Genomic DNA, 22,265 nt, shown 5'->3' with positions numbered 1-22,265 from the left:
GTTAATTTTTTTTCTTTTTCTCTACCTTTCTACCAGTGGTCAAAGAAGGAGGAGACTCAACAGCTGTTTCTTTCTCCCTTCATTTTTCCAACAAAGAAGCTTCATGAGAACATTAACACCGAAAGAAAATTGTGTTCACTGCAGGACTTTTCAAGGATCGGTGGAAAGATTTATGTAAACAAATTATTCAGTTCTTCCTTTGGTGACCTTGGTCCTAAGAGTGAATGAGATGATCCTATGGCTTTTTGCCCTTTCCTCAATACAGAAGCTGCAGACTGCGCTCAGCAAGACCTCACCAAATGGAGGAAAATTAAAGAGAGAAATGGTCCATGGTGTATTCTTAACCGCCATAAATTGGCGTCATTTTGGCCACCATCCAGGAGAGAGACACCAGCCTACAGAAACAGAGAAAGAAGATCAGAAGCCGATGGAAGGAAGGGAGGTTGGTCGTGTTGCTGTCCTCAAGAAGGTAGAGGGAAACCGAGCAGGAATTAACAGGAGTGAATAGTCAGCAAGGGTCTTTTACAGGAAATAAATCTATCTACTGGGGTTTTCCAACAAATGCAGAATTCAGCGTAGCAGATCAAAAGAAAGAAAGGAAGGAAGGAAGAAAGAAAAAGAAAAAGAAAGAAGAGAATAATTATGTCCAGAATTGTCCCAATTGTCCTGCTCAGTGCAAACACACACACACACACACACACACACACTCACACACACACCCTGCAGCCTATAATCCTCCCTCATGCCCCTATCCTGTTGATCTTTCTTCACTTAAAAATTATCGGCAAAGAATTTATTCATTTGGGAGAATTCCAGGCACTACATTTATGTTCAGTTCAAATGAAATGGGATCCAGACTTTTCAAACTGTGCTGTTCTGCAGATAAAACACAAAGGCAGGACCTCATTATCTGGAGACATGGTCCTTTCTTTTTCCTGTTGCCTTTTGTTTCTAAGCAATTTTAGGCTTGTTTGGAAAGTCTCATAACAGGGGCAGAACATTTTTCACCACATCTATTTCAGGAGGGTTTTTAGTTAGGAATAATGAATTTACCTCTAAACAGATGGAAGAGTTTTACTAAAGCTAGAAACGACACTTTTCCTAATATCCCCGATAGGCTGATCTTAATCCTCTCATTGTTAAAAATGCTTGGTCTATGAGAGTCTTATTTATGTGCCAAGTGTCTTTATTAAATCATGAAATTAACACAGAAAAAAATCCTATTACAATGGGTTTCTGTATATGATCAAAAGTTGTTCATGATCCTGCTGATAGACTACTTATTCCAAAATTTAAAAAGGTGAAATTCCAATAGAGCCCAATGCTTGGCTGAGGTTTTAAAAATTCATTGTAAAATGGCCGGAGGGGTTACGAGGCCCCCAGCCAAGAAAAGGCCCACGTTTTATCAAGGCAGTAGTCCCTAACAAAAAGAAAACTGTGAAAGATAGGCCTCCCATTCACCCATACAAATGAATTCCTGGCAACATTGTAATATGATTTGACCTGTAGAAACACAACAAGTCTCTGATATCCACTTTGATTTTTAAGAACCTAAGAGGCAAATTCAAAGACAAATTGCCCTAGTGAATCCAGGGTTGTGGGATGCTAAAAGAGTTTAAAAAGTCAAGAGAAGCAGTTTGGTATGTTTGTATATTGGATTTTGAAATTGAACTAAAAATATATTTTTTTGAATGCAGAAGTAGTACATGTTCGTCACAGGAGAAAAAAATTCCCTCAATACCCTTCTCATTGAGAAAGTACACTTGTTTGGGGTTTCCAAACTCGATTCTTGCCTTTATATGAAAATGAGTGTTAATGGCTCTGTGTTAGGGCTTAGTCTAGAAGCGCAGGTCCTGATGGACATTAGGAGGACCTAAAAAGAGAAAAAGAGATCCAACTTGGAGGGGTCAAGGTCTGTGGCCTGTTAGGGGGACTTGGAGGGCTCTGTTAACCACCTAAGGGAAGGCAACAGGAGGTCCAGATGAAGCAGAAGACACGGGAGGACCATGCATGATGGAAGATCTTAGGTAGAACCAACAGGTAGCAGACAAGTTGGGACAGACGTGGCTGATGTCAGACAGAGAAACGGAGCCTGCAAAGGGCCTTGACCCCGGAGATGCGTTTAAAATCCTTTAGCCTTTCAAAGATGGTTAACCCAAATTACTTTTCTTGCTTGTTCCAGATGCCTTAATATCTCATACCATTACCAAGGACCTGCCATGTTAAAAAATAAACATTTGGGAAGCGAGGGCGATTTTTCTCTTTTCTTTTTAATTGCAATTGTGATGTGCTCATGGCCTGACATTACATGAGGTCTGGCTTAGATTAGCCCCTGGCTGAGAGATCCCTGCTAATTTAGTGACTGCAATTATGCCTGCCTCTAACCACGGTCTGCTTTGTGTGGGACATGCCCTTGGAGTTGTTTTTCTCCACCAGAAGCAGTGGTTATGTTGGCCCTCTATACGTTTTTGCCCCATTGGTGAGACAACTGGCTAGGATTAGGGGTATGATCTGTGACCCTGAAACAGAGTGAAACTAATTGGCAGTGAGGGAGCTGATTCCATGTAGAGCGCGAGCACTGTAAGTCTCTCATAAAAGACCCCAAGTGCCACAAGTGTGCACCTGCCTTCCAGCCCTAATGATTCTTCCAATAAAAGAAGCAAAAAGGAACAAAATACAAACGTTTTTTGAACACCACTGCCTTTGCTTGGGGTCTCACGCAGCCACAGGATGCAGGTAGGGGTGTGTGTGTCCCTGAGAATCCAGGATGGCCAGCAGCCTTTGCTTGCAACCTGCAGAGGGTGGCAAAGAGGAAACGTAGCATAATTTAGAGCAGAAAGGGTGGGTGAGTGGATGAGGGGAGAGAGGCAGCGGGGGGCGGGGGTGTGTGGATCTCCTCTCCTGCTCTATTAATCAACCGCAGAAGCTGCAACTTTAGGATTTGCACAGTTGGACTCCAGGGAAAGGTGAAGAGACTGCACATTTAAAAAAATTTTTTAAAACCAGTTTTAAAATATAACTCAAAGGACACTACCCCCCCCAGCACACCCAAATATTATTTATTAGCAGAAAGAAGCATATGTCACGTGCTCTCTTTGAAACCACCTTCAGGCTTCTAGATTCACAATTGATACCAAGGAAAGCAACTGCTTGAGTTTGTGCATTTGCGGGCGAGAGGGGATGTGGACCGAAGCGTTGAAAGCTCACTAAAAGGCAGCTCCATCTTGTTCTTCCTGAGATGAGGAATTTGGCTGTGAAGCCCCAGGAGGCTGGGGGGTAGAGGCTGGGGGCAGGAAGAGGAGGAAGCGAGCACAGGGGTGGTGCCTGGGAGGGCTCTGGGCCAGTAACCAGCTCCCTGGCTGGGGGCAGGTGGAAGTCTCCAGGGTCAGCACCAGGCAACCTGGGAAGGCAGGGGAGGAAAGAGATTTCTGGAAGTCTCCCGCTGTCCCTCCTGCCTGCTTCCCTCCTTGTCCTGGTGGTTGATTGCCAGGGAGCGGCGGAAGGAAGGATGGATCAAACCTGAAGAAGAAAGAACCCCTGCCATGTGGCCCCAGGACACCAGCTCTGACCCGCAGCGAGGCCCTGGCAGTGGTGTCCTGCCCATCAGCCCATCGGCGGCAGCAAGACCAAGGCCGGGAGGCACATCGGCTCCAACTGTTTGCTTTAGCACCGAGAGCAGCGTGGAGCCATAGGCCCCATGGTGAAGGGAAAGGGCATCTGGTCTGTGCACCAGGTCCCGGCCTGGGGGTGGCAAGGGGAGTCGGGGGGGGGGAGGGTGGGTCTCCATCCCAAAAGATGTCAGTAAAACACCAGCTGAGTTTCTAGACCTCATCTTGGTGGCCTTTACCCCCCCCACCACTTTTTTTTTTTTAAAAGATTTTATTTATTTATTGGAGAGAGTGAGAGAGAGAGCAAGTGCACAAGCCGGGGGAAGAGGCAGAGGCAGAGGGAGAAGCAGGCTCCCCACTGAGCAAGAAGCTGATGCAAGATTCGATCCCAGGACCTGAGCTGAAGGCAGACACGTAACCGACTGAGCCCCCCAAGGGCCCCTTCTGTGACCTTTTGAATGTGCAAGGACAAATACAGCCACAATCCATCTGGTAGACCGCAGGGCTGGCTGAGAGCTAGGAGGCCAGCAGGTTATCTTCAGGTCCTCAAGTGGAGCTTTTGTTTTATTCTTTTTCTCCCTCTTTTTGACTTATTTGAGAGAGACAGAGCAGGGGGAGGGCAGAGGGAGAAGGAGCAGCAGAGTGGCTACTGAGCCAGGGCCCAATGCGGGGCTCGATCCCAGGACCCAGAGATCATGACCTGAGCACCTGAGCGGAAGGCAGATGTTAAACAGACTGAGCCACCCAGGCGCCCCTCTTTTGTTTTATTCTGCTTGTTTTCCACCCGCATGGAATGCCCCCTAGGGGATGGGGAGGGGGTAGTCTTGGCTCATGTTAAAATGGGGTTCCCCTGAACACAGGATGAAGGCATGTGGGAAAATGCCCAGAGCCAGCATTAGAACTTTTAGGGTATGGGGGTGGGGGGTATCACTACTGGCCTCCACACTTGTACATAATCAAGTAACCAATCACCTGATAACATTGGTGACTGCATCCTTTTTTTTTGGTTTTTTTTTTCCAGCCCCTTCGTCTACCCTAGCACACCCAAATATTAGCAATAATAGCAAATAATAGCACACTCAGCAAACCTGAGACAGCGGAGCACATCTTGATCTTGAACTGTCAGGTGGAGCAGGAGAAGCCCAGCCTGGGGGGAATTACTTGCTCTCAATCATTTAGGGTGACAAGGAATCACTTTGTGGTGGGACAGCTGGGAAAGGTGGGTGAGAGAATGTGCTGGAATGGGCCATTTCTCACGTCTGTCCTGTTCCCTGCTGCAAACACTTCCTCCATGCCCCAGATCTACGGGAGAGGAAATAAGACTGTGATTGGGTGTCCTTGAGCCTCCGTATATTTCTGAGCCTTCTTGTGTCTGCTACGTCCCCAAAGCTGTTACTCCTGTAGCTCTTGGAGCTTTCCATTGTAGATGCGACTTCGCTGGGGAAGAGAGAACTATCCTCTGCTCCCATCGCTCACTCACTGAACAACATTACCCAGCACCTACGTTGAGTGGAATAAGGCGGGCCACTGTCTTCCAAAGGTATATTTCTCTAAGTACTGTCTCCCCAACCTCCAAGACCCTGCCAAGGTTTTGAGAGAACTTCTTTGAGGAAGGATGAGCAAGGCTCATACCTACCAGAAGACAGCCCCTCCTGTATTTCCATTCTTCCCGAAGTAGAGGTCATTACAGGCTTCTGTAGAACTACTTGGGATGGCCAAGGCTCCTCAAGGGGTAAAGGATGTCAATTTGAAAATAAGAGTAAAGGCAGCTATGTGCAGAGAGCTCTTCGAGGTTCACAGGGGGCTTTCACGTGTTTTTACGGAGTGAGAGTTACCATGAGATACGGCCAGGCATGAGCTTAAAGCCATGATCCCCCCTTGCTGGGCTGTATGATTAGTTCCAGGGCTAAAGTGGCCCAACACAGACTTCCTGGTGGCTTTGTGACACCGCCCCCCCCCACCAAAGCGATCAGATTGCTTCCATGACCATGAGGACAGCATGTGTCCTCTTCACCTGGCTCAGCCTTCCTGTTAGCTGCCACCTAGTGTGGCCGTTCACTCACAAAACAAAACCAACGGAATGAAAAAATTATTTTGAATAGTTTGACGAAAGATGACTTTAGGTATTGAGGCTGGTTTCAGGACTTTTGGTTATTTCTGCTCTTGTGGATGTTTCCTTGGATGTACAATCAGTATCGAAACCAGCAAATGAACAAAAGAACCCAAACGGCAAAACTCTAAGTGTTCTCCGGTTTTGACCCATGTGCCTTTTGCCATCAGAAGTCATGAGGTCTGCAGTTACAGGACCCAGGACTGAGTTAATGTCTGCAGGACAAATTGCAGCACGTTATGTTTTCTGGGGCTGGTTCAAATCTAAATATCTTCATCAGTGATATATGATCTCCTGTGATTGTTTATTTAGTTCTATTTGTCTCTTTTTTGAAACCAGCTTTTAGCGTCAGCCTCCATGAACAGTGGCTCGACATCTCTGCAGCATCAGCCCAGACGTTGGCTTCTGCCCCAACCAAAGCATGATGACCAGGAAGGTGACATGTCCCCAGCCAGCCAGTCACCACCAGGACCTGCTGCTCCCTCCTTTATTACTAGGGCTCTGGGGGTGTGGGGGCGGGGTGTGGAAAATCAGCAAACCTGACTGGTTCAAATGGATTTCCACTCTTTACATTCAAGCATTTTGGGTTTGAGGAAACCCCAAACATTTTGAGCCCTGGGCACTTTTTCCATTAATTTTTTAAACTGATGTGTATGTCAAGGGAAATTTAATACGTCGGTTTCTGATTCATTTACACTTAACTCTTCAAAATATTGTTCTGTAAGAGGCATTCGGTGTCCAAGAAATCTTAAGAGCCTTTTTATAAGCTTTTAAACTTCTTTTAAATGTTTAAGAAACAGAAGTTGCAGTCTCCCCAATGTAAACAGGAGGGAATCCCTGGTGGCAGGGAGGGAAGAAAGGAGGGAGGAGGGAGGTGGAAGGAAGGCGCCCAGACATACTGACCTCAGTCCCTGAGGGACACCAGCCCAGGCCCGGTGCTCGCAACCCCCTCCTGGTGCTCCATGCCTCACCCACAGTCGGGGGAACAATTGCTTCCACCTTCTTGAATCCTGAAGGCAAAGGCAAACTCTTGTAGGGGTCCCGCTGTTGGCAGAGAAAGCTCCCAAGTGTTCTCTGCAGAAGAAGGCTACAGACTCCAAGATTTTACTTCCAGGCAAGACCCTTTTTTTCCCTTCAAAGAAAGTGCTCATAATGTGTCCTTTCATTTATAATTTTATGAACGTCTCAATTGAACATGTAAAGAAAGTGGAAAAATTCGAAGTTGCCATGGATGTTTGGCATTCTTCCTCACTCTGCTAAAATCTACTTTCTCCCCCAAGCGAAATGGTTTCAGAGATTCCCATAAAAGGGGGAGGAGAGCAGTGAGGGCGGCCGTCTGGAATCAGGGTCTTCATGAAAATACATTTGTATTTTAATTATATGAGTATGATCTGCTTAGGTTTTCACCCTATTTCACTTGGCTTTCTATGTTAAAAGCAAGCGTTACATTTCATAATGCCCGTAACTTCCGTAAACAGGCACTCGTGTATTTTATCTTGTTTTGCCAACTGGCTCTACCAAGAGGTAGATGTTGTAGAATCCAGCATCTTTTGTACAGTTTCATTTGTTTGTTGCGTATTGTTTTTATTTTTCCACTTTTCTAAAAAAGAGAGAGAGAGAGAGAGAGAGAGAGAGAGAAAACTCAGAATAGAAGAATTCTCAGTGATAAAAATTTTGTTCTGTTTTTGGATTTTTTTAAAATTCTCATAGTTTCTAGGAAATAACAGAAAGCATTCATATTCAGAAAAGGAAAAATGTTAGCACTTCTCTTGAGATTCACCAAATATATTAAGTGAGCTTTGTTGTTTTTGGTATCAGCAATATCTGTTTTTCTTCTGCCTTGTTTTAAACAGATTCAGGCCCTCTGAAAACTGATGTTTTACTCACATTGAGATATATTTTCTTTTATTCTCTTAGGTGATTTCAGGGGCAGAGACCAAGATCATGCAGATGCTGTAGGAGTTGGTGGTATTGTAGCGAGTCAACAAATAAAGGAGGAGAGAGATTAAGCCAGGCAAAACCCTTATCACGAGAGTGCAGGATGAATGTGTTTTGGGAATGCCATGCCTTACCTCGGGCTCCAGTGCCAATATAGATCCTGTGTGCTCATCCTTTGCAAGGACCTTTCTAACAGAACCTCTTAGGGGAAACCTGGGTGGCTCACCGGTTGGGCATCTGCCTTTGGCGCTCGGGGCATGATCCCAGAGTCCCAGGATCGAGTCCCGCATTGGGGTCCCTGCATGGAGCCTGCTTTTCCCTCTGCCTGTGTCTCTGCCTCTCTCTGTGTGTCTCTCATGAATAAATAAATAAAATCTTTTTTTAAAAAAATAAATAATAGAGCCTCTTAGGATACCTATTTCTCAACCTGATCAAATGCATGTTACTGTATGTATGTCCAGCCTCATGGGTAAGGAATTTCTGACACTTCTGTGCTGTCTGATGGATATATGGATATTTTTGAGGATATTGGATTGAGAAATTCTTCCAGGAGTTCCAAAAGGAACATGAAAAACATCCTTCCAAAAAGCAGAGTGGATTTCTGGGCACGTTAGGATAGTTATCTCTCACTTATTACTTAAATGTCTTTCTTTTAAGTAAAATTTCAAATAGCATCATTATTTTTATAGTCCCTCCAAGTATGCTGTAGTTTATTGTACTGTTAAATTTTTGGCGTTCTTCTCACTTTTCTTCTGTTGAGGAAAAGCTAGTATAAATTTTGTATCTTTATAATCACTTCTGAATTTTTAAACTCTTTTGAATATGTACAAAGCCTAGGGTGTGCCTCTTACTACGACAAAGTATCAGTAATACAATCACCAATGTCACATACTTGCTGCTTGATTTATCAGTTGACAAAGGAAATTCTTGTCAATGGAGAAACACATATGTTCAGCAAGGTTCTCTATTTACTTAATTTTGAATCAAAGTTTCTGTAAAAAGAAAATTCAACTGATGTTAAAAGAGCTGACACTTATTGAATAATTACTTTCTGTTAGATTTGTGATCATTCCATTTAACTGACAAGTGCTCCATTTCATACCTGAAAAAACTGTGGTTCTTAAAGAAGTCACTTGAGGGGCACCTGGTGGCTCAGCTGGTTGAGCATCTGGCTCTTGGTTTTGACTCAAGTCATGATCTCAGGGTTGCGGGATCGAGCCTTGGGTTGTGCTCCATCCTCAGAGGGGTTTGCTTCTCTCTCCTTCTACCCCTGCACCTTCCCTGTCTAAGAGAAATTTTAAAAGATAAAGAAGTCCCTTGATGCAAATTATCAATTAGACCAATACAGCTGCTTGCAGTGCCAGGTTAATTGATGTTGTCTGGATAATCTCTTTATGATGTGTTAATGACCCAGTATCTGAACAGGGACCTCTGGATCAAAAACATGTAAGAGATGTTCACAATTTCTTTGTCATAGAATTTTGTTTAAGTTTATATGAATAGCTTTTATACCCAGAGGCATGTTTGTTCAGTTTTGTTGTATATGTATATTTTTAGTTGTTACTTGTTTGCTGATTCACTTACTCAAGGAATGCTGACTATTGGCTTGATAAGGCAGGAAATGGAAAGGTAAAAAAGGCCAAAAAAAAAGACTCGATAAGGGTTTTGCCTGGCTTAATCTCTCTCCTACTTTATTTTTTGACTCACTACAATATCACCAACTCCTACAGCATCTGCATGATCTTGGTCTTTGCCCCTGAAATCACCTAAGAGAATAAAAGATAATATATCTCAATGTGAGTAATACATCAGTCTTCAGAGGGCCTGAATCTTTTTAAAACAAGGCAGGAGAAAAACAGATATTGCTGATACCAACAACAACAAAATTGGCTTTGAGTGTATAATCTAGTAGGGGAGATACAGAGAGAAATAATTAGAAAACTATGTAAGAAGTTCTGATGTGGGTATTTTGCAAAAACACTTAGCTTGATCTGATGTCTCCTTTCTTTCTTCCTTCCTTTCTCTTTCTTTCTTTCTTTCTTTCTTTCTTTCTTTCTTTCTTTCTTCTTTCTTTCTCTTTCTTTCTTTCTTTCTTTCTTTCTTTCTTTCTTTCTTTCTTTCTTCTTTCTTCTTTCTTTCGATTTTATTTATTTGAAAAAAGAGCGAGAGAGCGTGCACATGAGCAGAGGGAGGGGCAGAGGGAGAAGGAGACTCCCTGGCTGGGCTGGGAGCCTGACATGGGGCCTGATCCTAGGATCATAACCTGACTAGAAAGCAGGCATCCCCATCTGATGACTTGGACATGATCTCCTATTTAGGAAACTAGAATCCTATTTTACTTAAAGGGCAAAAGAATCTTCATAACATACAAACACCCCACAGTGAACTTCTTTTCTGCTCTATAAACTTCACCTGAAGGTAGGTCTTTGATTTTGCCATAAAATATCAGATTAGCCCAAATCAAACTGTGACTCTGAATTCTGGAAATATGCAAATGAACCAAATGATATGCTTCATTTTCAGTTCCTTCCTGGCTGTTACCAAGAGAGAGGATGGAGTCAATTTTCAATTCACTTCTAATTTTAAAGGCTTTATTTAAACATTGAATATTGTTTTTTCATTCTAGTTAGAGCTACAATCCTAAACTTCTCTTATAGCAATGTTAGAAGCTCCTTCCCCAAATTACCCTCTTCTTTATGGACCATTAAGCCAGCAGAAAACACTAATTAAATGATCATTAGCTTGAGGATGAATAATTACACTTAGATTTACATGTTGCCTTTTATGTTCAAAGAACTGCTTAGGCACCGACTAATTAATCTACAAATGAAGAATACTCAGCATTACTGTATAATTAGACAATCTCAGGAGGAAACAAAGGAATTGCCAGGGGGTAGACAGTTTTGCTGGCTCCAGGGCATTTATGTTTTCATTGCTCAGGTAAAATGGCCAGACCTGAATTCAATTCCCAACTCATTACTCCTATTCACAAATAACTTATTTTCTTTTGCTTTTTTTTTTTTTTTTGAGAGTGAGAGAGAGAGAGAGACACTTGAGTGGGGAGGGTGAGGAGAGAGGTTGGGTAGAGGGAGAGGGAGAGAGAGAATCTTAAGCAGGCTCCACATCCAGCATGGAGCCCAATGCAGAGCTCCATCTCACCATCCTGAGATCATGACTTGAGCCGAAACCAAGAGTTGGACACTTAACCAACTGAGCCACGCAGGCGCCTCACAAATAAATTGGTCTTTTTAAAAAAGACCAATGTTAACTAAGTGATGAGGAATTGGAAATAAAAACAAATGAATAACCAAAAATATTATCTTTGGGGTTATTTTTTTAAGACTTTGCTCCCCATGAACAGTGAACTTAAGTGAGCTATTTCATGCAGTAGACTGTACTTTCTCTCTTTTCTTCAGTGTACTAATTTGCAGAAGTTATTGCTGTATGCATGTGTATGCATGTGTGGTGAGGGTAGAGAATTACTAATTTCTCTAAGTCTTGATTTTCTGAGGGTTAAGGATTTGTAGTAGGACAGATTCTAAATATATATCATGAAACTAAGAAAAAGAATTTTGCAAATGTTTTTGGGAAACAAATGTTTGTGGCCATAAAAATCATGTATTTGTTTGTATATTTATATATTAGATGTTGGACATCTCTTTGGTGCAATGATGGATACAAATGAAGTGGATGATATCGCTATAAATTCTAGACCAAATTATTAAAAACTAAGGACTATTAGTAGTAACAAAAAATCATCTTCAATGTTCTCATCTGTATATTGACTTGGTGAGTATGTGACATTAAAATGTTTGGCCTCTGTGGTCAAACTGTTGTCTATCAAAGTTTCCCTGAAGCACAATGAATTTTGTTAGTTTCAAGAAATGGATGTAATAAATATGGTTCAATTGTCTGATTTGGGTTGATTTCAAGTGAGCTTGTGTTGAATGCTAATCTTTCTTCAGTTCAGCAACTAGCTTATATATGAAAATTATATGTTTTGGGAGAATTTCTTCTATTCATTTTTAAACTTGTAGCTCAGCACTTATTTGTATTAACTTTTCTTTCCCCTCTTCACTCACTTGCAGTAAATTAAGTGTTGATCTTTTCTTTTTGAAATTAGAGTTTGGTAAGTGGGTGTCTTTGGGAGTAGTGCCTTAATTTTCTCCCTGTGGATATGCAGCTCCCAATCTGTCAAGATAACCATGGATTTACCGTGCCTCACATGCATTCTTTTTTTTTTTCTAAAGATTTTATTTATTTATTCATGAGACACAGAGAGAGAGAGAGAGAGAGAGAGAGGGGCAGAGACACAGGCAGAGGGAGAAGCAGGCTCCATGCAGGAAGCCCGACGTGGGACTCGATCCCGAGTCTCCAGGATCACACCCGGGGCAGCAGGCAGCACTAAACCACTGTGCCACCAGGGCTACCCCCTCACATGCATTCTGATATGAAATTTGGAAAATTGGGATTGTTGGAAGAGCTAGGAAGCACAGATTGCACTCAGTCTGGACAAAGATAAACAGGAAACATGCTTTTTTATGAATCAGAGATTAAATGAATTGATGGAAGCAAGCCTAGACATCCACATACGCCAGAGTGGAAAACTATACACTAAAATGCATCTGATAACAGAGAAAATGACTCTCTCCAAAAGCCCTCACTTTTTATTTGAATCAAAGACTTTTTATAAGTTCAGCAACTTGTGTGATTTTAAAAAGAAACTTAAAATCCTCAAAACAGTATCACTTTCATCCAACCTTTTGTGATTTTCAAATGACCAGATTTGAAACTTTAATCATCTCACATCTAGGGATTTTATTTTTTTAGGTAAGTTTTAATTTATAAGGCATGTCCACAGATAAAATGATTCATGAAAAACAGACTCAGCCAAAGCTCCCAACTGGACCTATTCCTCTATCAAATTAAGAAAGTCAATTTTGCCTTGGGATTTTAGAGTGTCCCCAAGTACCCCTTAAATTTATGTATCGCTCATCTTGTAGCCATGATCACTGGTTTCTTTTGAAATGTACTTAAGCTTTTGCTTAAGTAAATCCGTTTATGGACAGTTGTTTTGGAAGCTGGAAAATCCATTTCCATAAGGAAACTTTCTTCCTGGGCCTTCTTATAATTTGAGGTCATGACACCTTTGGTTCACACAACCCAGGGATCCCACTCTGAGTCTGTTTTATAGAGACAGTATCATAGGTAATGTGTTTTTAAAATACATTTGGGAAGTATATAGGAGCTAAGATAATGTCTTTTGAGAGTCTCTGGTGCCCTTTGAAATTAAAATTCACAGAAAGTCCCTGCTAGCCAAGATCTCTTTTGAGTGGAAAATAGAAAAACAATATAATAGAGCTCATTTCTTAATGAATCAGATGTCAACTCTTGGAGTAGTTGTTAATGTTAACATTATTGTCTTTTCTTCCTCAAAGATAGAATGACAACTGGTTAAAAACTAAGTCTATTAATTAACATTTCAGATTTTGCCCCAAGTCACTTGGAAGTATAACAACAACGGAATAGAAAAATAAGAATAATATCAACAACAGAGAAACACATCTTAGCACAATATTAAACCCTTTTCAAAAAAATTGCTTTATTTATTTTTAGAGAGAGAAAGAGAAGTATGAGAGTCGGGGGAGGGGCAGAGGGAGAGAGAGAATCTCAAGCAAAATCCTGCTGAGCACAGAGCTCAAGGCAGGGCTTGATACCAAGACCGTGAAATCATGACCTGAGCTGAAATTAAGAGTTGGACACTTAACCAACTGAGCCATCAGATGGCCCTTAAGCCCTATTTAATAAGGAGAACAATAGCTAACTTCACTCCTTTGTGGATGTACTACAAATTCCTCCCATAGGAAGAAGCTCTTTCTTAGCTAGTATCTTCTAATGGTTTAAAAACATAGATTTAAAAATCTCAACAAGCCCAGGGGTACCTGGGTGGATCAGTCAGTTAAGTACCTGACTCTTAATCTCAGGGTCATGAGACAGAGTCCTGCATTGGGGCTCTATCTCCATTCTGAGCATGGAAACTGCTTGAGATTCTTTCTCTCCCTTGCCCCTCTACCACAGCCCAAAAGTGCATGCACATGCACACACATATGTGCTCTCTCTCTCTAAAAAATAAAAAATAAAAAATAAATTCTCCACTAGCCTGGCTAGCTGTATGACCTCGGGACTCCTCAAGTTTCAGTTCATTCATCTGCAAAATGGGATGGAGAAAGTATTTACCTTCTGTAGGGTGACCAGTTGTCCCGGCTTGCCTAAGATGGGTGAAGAGTAACTGCTCATCTAGCCCACAGGGCTGTTGAAAGAATCCAGTGATTTGATACGTGTGAAAACACAAGCTTGGTTTGAAGTGTTAGGCAAATGTACCTTCACTGTTCCTTCCTTACACTTTTATTTGCTCACCTTTGCTGCACAGCCTGAAGCTGCAAATATTTTGAGAGGTAACATGTCTGTCCTGGCTAAGTGTAATCAAGATCCTCTCCATAATAGAGAATACAAAGACTTATTTTCTTGGAATCATCCCCTCGGTATGCAATTTAGAGCAGAGAATTGCCCCAAATTTCTCAGATCAACGATGCCACCAACTTCCCCCCATTTTAAATAGAACTTGTTGCTGTGAGACACCAAACAAGAAACAAGGTCGCGAGTATCACTATTGTGCAGTACAAAAATGGACCATGCAGCTTTAAAGACGGGAAACAGATGATAACGGCTAAGCAAAGGATAGAGTTACCATTATGCAGGCTCCAACTGCAAACTAATTAGAATTCAGGACTGTTCCTAAGTCCAAACAACAGTGAACTTAGAACACAAACTAAAAGGAGCATAACACTGGAGCTTGGGTTTGCTTTGGATGAGAAAGCTCAGGAGAGACAGTGTGTGCACACTGCAAATTATTCACTATTCTGCAGCGCCTGGTGAGCACGCACCACACAACACTCACTCTGATTAATGGAGGCCCTGTATGCACACTGACATCAACATTGGAGCTCCAGAGCGTTAGGAATCTCACCAGGTGTGGCTAGTTTATTTTCAGGTGTGGACAGGATGGTCATTAAAAACAGAGCCAGATTTGGTCTCCTACCTAAACTCAACACCTCCACTGCCCCACCCCTGGCAGCATTTTCACACCGGCAGAGGCTGCCTTTTCCTTGTTGGGCATGCAAACCTTTCACTCATCAGAGGCCCAGAGGACTTTGGAAGCCTCCGATGTGTCAGTATCAGTCAACTAATGGAAGCCATGTGTTTGCAGAATGGAAAAAACCTGGCATCCTAAGGATCCAGACATGTCTCGTCATAAATGGGTCTAAAGCAGAGACTCTTTTTTTTTTTTTTTTAATTCTTTTCTCTTTTTAGGTTGTTGGCCACCCTCCTGATTAGCTATGGATAATGCTATTCTGAATGACCCCACTCCTAAACATGAAGGGCAAGGGAAGCAGCTAAGATTTATTGAATACATATTAGGTCCCATGTGATTTATTAATATAATGGCGATCACAGTGATTATATCAATAGCTATGAATTTACTGTAAGGGCTCCAGGTTGGCCAATTTCCTTACTGGGTGGGAGGGAGGGAGGTATTGTCATCCCCATTCTATGGAAGGTAAATGCTTCTGAGGAAGCATGGGGGTGTAGAATAGGGGTATCACTACAAGTTGTATACCTTTTCCCAGTGGCACAATAAATCGGAGAGATAGGAATTACAATCTTAATTTTATAGCTAAGGAAGCTGAGATTTAGAGAGTTTGAGTAAACTCTCCAAGGACATGTGACTGGCAGATGACAGTAGAGGGATCTCAGTGTAGTACTTAAAAGTCGGTGAGGGGCCCCTGGGTGCTCAGTCAGTTAAACAACCAACTCTTGATTTTGACTGAGGTCATGATTTCAGGGTCCTGAGATCGAGCCCCACGTTGGGCCCCATGCTCAGTTGGGGTGTGCTGAAAATTCTCCCTCTCTCCCTCTGCATTCCTCCCTTCTCTCTCAAATTAATTAATTAATTAATTAATCTTAAAAAAATAAAAAGCCCGTGAGGTCTGCTGTGCTTACCGCAGGATAGAGTTTCTATGTGAGAAGGATTGGATCGCCCGACAGAGATGAGGTGCATACTTAACACACCACTGCAATAGCATAAGCATAAAAAGGAGAGAAATTCTTGAAAGGATTTGATTACTTCATAGAAGTGCCAAGTTATCAAAGTAGTCACTCGGGAAAGAAATCTTGCAAACTTCTTTCTTATTATTGTATATTTTTTTTGTATCCTCAACAAAAAAACAATGTCAAAATCTCCGTGGCTGAAAATAACAAAGACATATTTTTTATTTGTATAGCACATTCGCTGTGGGTCAGCCAGCAGGGGCTGTGAGTACTGAGGTGGGGTGGTTCTGCACCACTCTGTCTTTGCTCTGGGAAGCAGGATGGTAACCAGAGCAGCCCTGGCCTCCTGGCAGAGGGGAGACAACATGGGCAATTGCGCATTGGCTATTAAAGTCAGTACTCTGCCTGAAAACATCTTTAACGTCTCCTACACTCACTTTCCATTGGCCAGAGCAAATCCCATGGCATATTTGACTTCAGGGAGGTAGGGATTGGCAATACCACCATGTGCATGGAAAGAAAAAACCCAGCATACTGGGGAATAGCCTGACAATCACAATTTTGTAGATAGATAGATGATAGATAGATAGATAGATAGATAGATAGATAGATAATGACAGACAGAGGACAGATAGAAAGATGGCAAGACAGACAGTGGGATAGAGAGGACTATAATCTTTTCAGTGTTTGGGGACCTCGACTGTCTTAATCCCTCCCACAAGGAAGGGAGAAAAAGCTGGTAGCCCCTCCTTGGATTTGGACAAATGCAAACAGTAACATTCCACAATCCCCTCTTCTCCTCCAGACCCTGTGATTCCTAGTTCTTGCTTTGGGTCTCCCACCTCAGTCCCAACTGATGAGGACCTATTTTCTCACTGGAGTGGGAGTTGGGCTGATGACCTCTTTCACCGATAGCTTCTAAGCTGCTTTTATTGGGCAGGTTTGCAAGCAACTTTGATGTCTGGCTTGTCTTCATTTAAGAACAGAGCCAAGGGGTCTTGCTGTTCTTGGTGTGAACATGGCTCCAGGCAAGGGCTGATCCTCTGCAGGGATCACCCTGGCTCCAAGCTTCCCTTCTTACCTTCTTCCCAGACCTTCCTGATGAACATCTCTTCTCACATAAGCATCTGAATCCTGGAGCATGGGAGGAGGGTGCCCACTTGGGAGGCCAAGGGTTCTAAAGGCTCCTTACAATTAAGAGGGTAAGTGAACCCTGAAGACATCTGTGAGTCCCATCCTCCCTCACTAGCCCCCTTCTTCTTTCAAATGCATAATTATAAAAACAGACTGCTTTCCCAAGGAGCAGCCTGCTGTCCCCCCAACACAGTTACTCTCACAACGCATTTGAGCACCCAGGTTCCAAGGCTCCATCCCTTTGCCCTGTATTACTGGCTCTTACCAGATTCATCCTTTTTGGAGATAAAAGGCTGTGTCTGTAAGGTCAGTGCTGATGGTCCTGGGCCCTTTAATTAAAGTCATCTGAATTGCTCACTTTATTGCACTCCTACAGCCTGGTTTAGCCCTGACATAGCTCCCGAAGGAATCACTTTGACATTTCTTCAAAAATTGGTTGCAAACTGAGCTGTTTTCAAAAGTAAGGTCTTATTTAAAAAAAAAAAAAAAAAAAGTACTTCCTTCTTTTTCTTCTGTGGTTCATTAGCATCTTCTTTTTTTTCTTTTTCTTTTTTCTTTTTCTTTTTCTCTCTTTCTACTGGAAACCAGAAGTATTTCACCCTGGCTTGCCAAATGATTTTTATCTCAGTAGAAAAAGAACTTGCTATTTCCTGAAAATCTACCACCATCACTACCACCACCCCCCTTTTTAAAATACATTTTGTGCTGGGAATCAAAGTCAGGTAACTTGATAAGGAGTTAATGAAAACAAATTAATTCTGTCTGCATTTAAAAGGGAGACAGCTTGGCCTCACAGAGTTATCTTATTTGCTTCCCTGGACTTGGCACTTTCTTGATGTAACACTGTTGGAAACTCTAGGTATTTGGGGGAAATAAACAAGGGCATACTATTTTCCCACTGGAGTAAGGTGATTATGTGTGTGTAAATTATTCAGATAATTTTGGGGGGTTGTGGGAGAAATTTCACTCCAACACATCTGGCTAATTGCATCTAAATTATCATTTTGACCCTCCGTTATGTGGACAATTTGCATTAAATCCTGGGATACAGAATACGAATTCTAAATAGCATTTGCGTGACAGCTGCAAAAACAGTATTTTAATCATCCTAGGACTCTACTTCTGGAATGGGACTGTATAGTAGTAGGAGAGGTGTCATGACCTTCACTCCCTCCCCTTTCTAAGCCCTGTGCTCCCAAGGATAGAACATGCTCACTCTATAATCATTCTGGACTTGGAGGAAGACTTCCCAATTTGAAGAAATCCATTATCTTTTGAGGCTGGCAGTTTTCCATACTCTTGTAGAGCTACTGAAAAAAATGTTGCTCTAAAAATGATATCACAAGGAGGTAGTCTAGGGGACAAGAGGTTACACTTTTATATCCTATCGTGCCAACTCATGTAGCTATGTGTCTTTGAGACCGGAAGAATGGTAGCAATCCATTGGAGATCACTGTTATGTCCAGTGTTGTGGAGAGTGAGGGCTAGAAGTTGGGTTAGCCAATGTCATTGTTTAGGGGGGTTTGTCCTTACTTTTGGCTTCCAAAGACTATCAAATCAAAGTCGAGAGGATCAGAGGCTTATAAATGTTGGCATCCCAGGAGCCGCGCATGGCTTTCTCTGGCCATAAATACATAAATATCAAGAAACCCTTCCTTTTCTTTCTCCTCCATTAGCAGGTCCTTCTAACTGATGGAGACTAGATGACGTTAGAAGCAGACAGTGTAGGGGGATAAGTTGGAGTGTGTCTGATGTCACTCCAACTCTTTTTTTTTTAAGATGTTATTTATTTATTTATGAGAGACACAGAGAGAGGCAGAGACATAGGCAGAGGGAGAAGCAGGCTCCATGCAGGGAGCCTGACATGGGACTCGATCCTGGGACTCCAGGATCATGCCCTGGGCCAAAGGCAGACGCTTAACTGCTAAGCCACCCAGGCATCCCGACTCCAACTCTTTGTCCAGTGCATTCTCTCTCTTTCCTGTAGGGACCTTGTATGAAATTATTTCTTTTCTCCTTATCAGTTCAAAGGGTTTTCTCAAGCTCAGTGAGAGACTTAAGTGTTCTCATAGACTGAGATGCAAATCCTTGGCTAAAGCTTATTTGCCTCAAGATTTGGGGGTTGGAGATGTTTGGCTGTTGGTTGAGGATGACAGAAAGGGAGAAACCCAGAAGACGGAAGAGAAGATGCTAGCAATGCCAATGGAATTCAGATGGGTGGGAAGGGGGCAAGGATTCTAACATCCTCCAAATAAGGCTCCCTTCACGTAATTGGGCATTTGTGCCTTGAGTTTCTGGATTCCATTCTCAATATGCATGCTGAGTCACTCCATTTTCTTCCTAGGGCTTTTCACTTTGCCTTCCAGGATTACAAATTGATATTATCTGCTTAGGCAGACCCAGGCTTGTCAGTACCAGGGCTATTTGATGTTGAGAAGTGGCCAGGAGATCTTGGGGGAAATTGCAATACAGAATTATGGAAGCATCAATTAAAGTAATCTAAACCAAAGTCCTCCTTGTTCCAAGTATCTGGATATCTATTTCTCTCTCTCTCTTTCCCTTTGTCTCTCTCCTTCTTTTAGTTTTTTGTTTTTTGGTCTGATTTATCACTGAGTCAGACAACCAGCACTGCCTTTTGATGACATGCCTTGGGCTACAAAAAACTCAGGTAAATTACTATATTCCCTTTACATGTACTATCACAACATACTTTCTTGTGGCCTCATTATTAAGGATTTTCTCTTACTTTCAGTTATTGTTGCTTTGTCACCTGTGCACAGGTCTTTTGGTCAACATTTTATTATAAAAAAGTTAACCATGCTGTAACCAGCTCCTCCATAGATGAGGAGCTATGATCTCTTAAAGGCAATTGTAAACACAGGTAATCTAACAATGAGACTTAGGGATGCCCTATCCATAGCAATCTTTTTCTTTTCAGGCCTTTCTGGGGTGCTCTTGAGATTGGGCTCAGGGGTCTTTGGGGGTTGCCTGTATTGGTTTTCTATTGCTGCTATAAGAAGTTACCATAAACTTGTGGTTTTAAACAACACAAATGAATACTTCATAGTCTTTGGAGGTTATGGTCCAACATGGGTCTCACTAGGCTTGAATCAAGGTGTTGGCAGGGCTGCATTCCTCGCCAGAGGCTCTGGGGAAGAGTCCCTTTCAAGTTCATGCACTTGTTGCTGAATTCAGCTCCTCAGGGTTGTGGGACTGCAGCCTCAGTTTCCTTGTTGGCTGTCAGTAGGGGGTCACCAGCAGCACTCAACTCCCAGCTTCCTTCCTTCTTCTACAAAGCCAACAACAGCAAGTCAAGTCCAAATTCACATTTTGCCCCTCCCCCCCTTTGACCTGCTTTCTTGTGCTTACTTCTGCTGCATCTCTTCCTTTTGATGGTCTTCCTCTTCTTTTAAGAGCTCACATGACTCCAGGGGCCCTTCTGGATAATCCAGGCTATTCCCCCTATCTTCAGGTCAGCTGATTAGCACTTTGAACTTTCTCTGCAAATTAACAATGGTACCTAGATTGATCATTTGAATAACTAAGGGTTGGAAATCATGGGAGTGGGCAAGAAGTATCTTTAGAATTCTAAAGAATCCTCCTACAGGAAACCTATTAAGCTATTATTGGTCATCAGCACCTTTGTGAAATTAGCCTAATGGATGGGTTTCTAGTGTCATTGCCAGTGAAAAGGAGTAAAATGATTTCATTTTTTAAATGCTAAATGGGACGTTACATATGAGATTACTTCAGGGTTCTGGATCAAGGGTTATTGGCAGGCAGCATATGAGGGCAGTGAAGGTCTAAACTAGGTGGTATAGATGGAGAAAGGCTCACCTACAGGGAAAAACAATATAAAATAATAAAACACAGTAAAATGAAATGAAATGAAATGAAATGAAATGAAATAAAATAAAATAAAATAAAATAAAATAAAATAAAATAAAATAGATCACCAAGGGGAAAAATCATTTACTTAATACTATGCTAAAATGTTTGAGATTGAGAGGTACCTACTGATTTACAAATAAATGAAAAAATATTTCAATATGTTCAAAAATATTTGAGAAATATTTGAAGGGATTTGCCTGAGCTGGCTATGGAAGAAATCTACCCCCTCCCCTTTCACCCTCCTTAGTTTTTAACATTGTGCCCGATTTCTACTTAAGCCTAGCTACGTGATATGTATTCTTCGTAGTACTACACATGTAGTTTTACTGATATAGATATGTAATGTTTAAATAAAATATATGTTATTTCAAAATATCTTCAGGAAATAAGAATCCATTGCCTTCTTTAGTGACATTATGTAAACATACTACATGTACATTTCTATTTGTCCATAAGATTGCTATGGCGATAGATATGCATAAATATAGATATTGATATAAATACGCTTTGTTATCATTACATAGGTTTATATACAAGACCTCACTTTCTCAAATAAAAGCAATTACAATACCACATTAAAAACACACACACACACACACAAGACCATTGCAAGTTTGTTTTCACCCAGATTCCATGATTACATACATGACTCCCTCTCTTTTTTAATCCCCCTTGGCTTAGAAGAAGATCTCATCCAAACATCCAGAGTCATCCTGCAATTGCAAGTCCATTCCAGGACAATGGGAAATGTATTTCATTTACATGTTCATTTTGTGGTCATCAGAGCTTCCTGTCCATGGTCCTTCTGTGAATTTCCTTTGGGCTTAGTTTGGCCAGTGTTCGTAGGAGTGACTGAAAGACACACATGCATAGAGTCTGACCTACCCACAGTACGTGGGGTTTTTCAAATCATACATCAGTCTGGGTCAAGCAGGCTATTGTCCGGTGTTCAGGTCCTTGCCTGGAAGTAACAGGGCTAAGGGAGAAAAGAAATCATATCCTGTCAATAAGCGCTGAAAATATTTAGTGTGGCAAGCTCTGTGTTTTCTTTCTTATGAAAAGCTGATTAATATTCAGTGGTTGAAGGTTAATACCCCATTCATTTTATTCACTTTACATCCTGCACACAGCAGTGACTGTTCCAATTTCAACTCCTAATTCATACAAATCTGGTTCCAATCAGGAGATTAGTAACTTACTGCCTAAGCAGAAACAAATCACACAATTGCTAAGCTTATCTTTCTACCCATGCACAGACATGTACATGTGCTTGAAATGGACTCATTCATGGACAGATGCAAATGCACACAGACCAGCAAAGTCCAATCAAGGTGGATATATCTAGGAAATTTTATTTGCTTATGCAGGCATGTGATAGGAGCAGAGAGATGAAACTGACCCCAGAAAGCATTGTCTAAATAAATTCATATGTGCAATGGTCTTTAACCTTACTCAATATATGTGGTTCTGCAAAG

The 22,265-nt window shown here is 41.9% G+C and overlaps 1 long non-coding RNA gene across 7 annotated transcripts in view; it reads left to right on the top strand.

Moving 5' to 3' along the window:
• LOC144286940 (uncharacterized) overlaps window positions 1-2,249 on the top strand; it is an 82,763-nt gene extending 80,514 nt beyond the window's left edge. For all 7 annotated transcript variants that reach the window (XR_013354896.1, XR_013354894.1, XR_013354890.1 and 4 more), the window contains one exon: window positions 37-2,249. This is a non-coding gene — a long non-coding RNA (uncharacterized LOC144286940). The remainder of the gene's footprint in view (window positions 1-36) is intronic.
• The last annotated feature ends 20,016 nt before the right edge of the window (window positions 2,250-22,265 follow it).

The sequence above is a fragment of the Canis aureus genome, chromosome 16 (genome assembly GCF_053574225.1).
Source record: "Canis aureus isolate CA01 chromosome 16, VMU_Caureus_v.1.0, whole genome shotgun sequence".
Taxonomy (NCBI): domain Eukaryota; kingdom Metazoa; phylum Chordata; class Mammalia; order Carnivora; family Canidae; genus Canis; species Canis aureus.
Note: the sequence above shows the minus strand (reverse complement) of the source record. Positions and strands in the feature narration are given on the sequence as shown.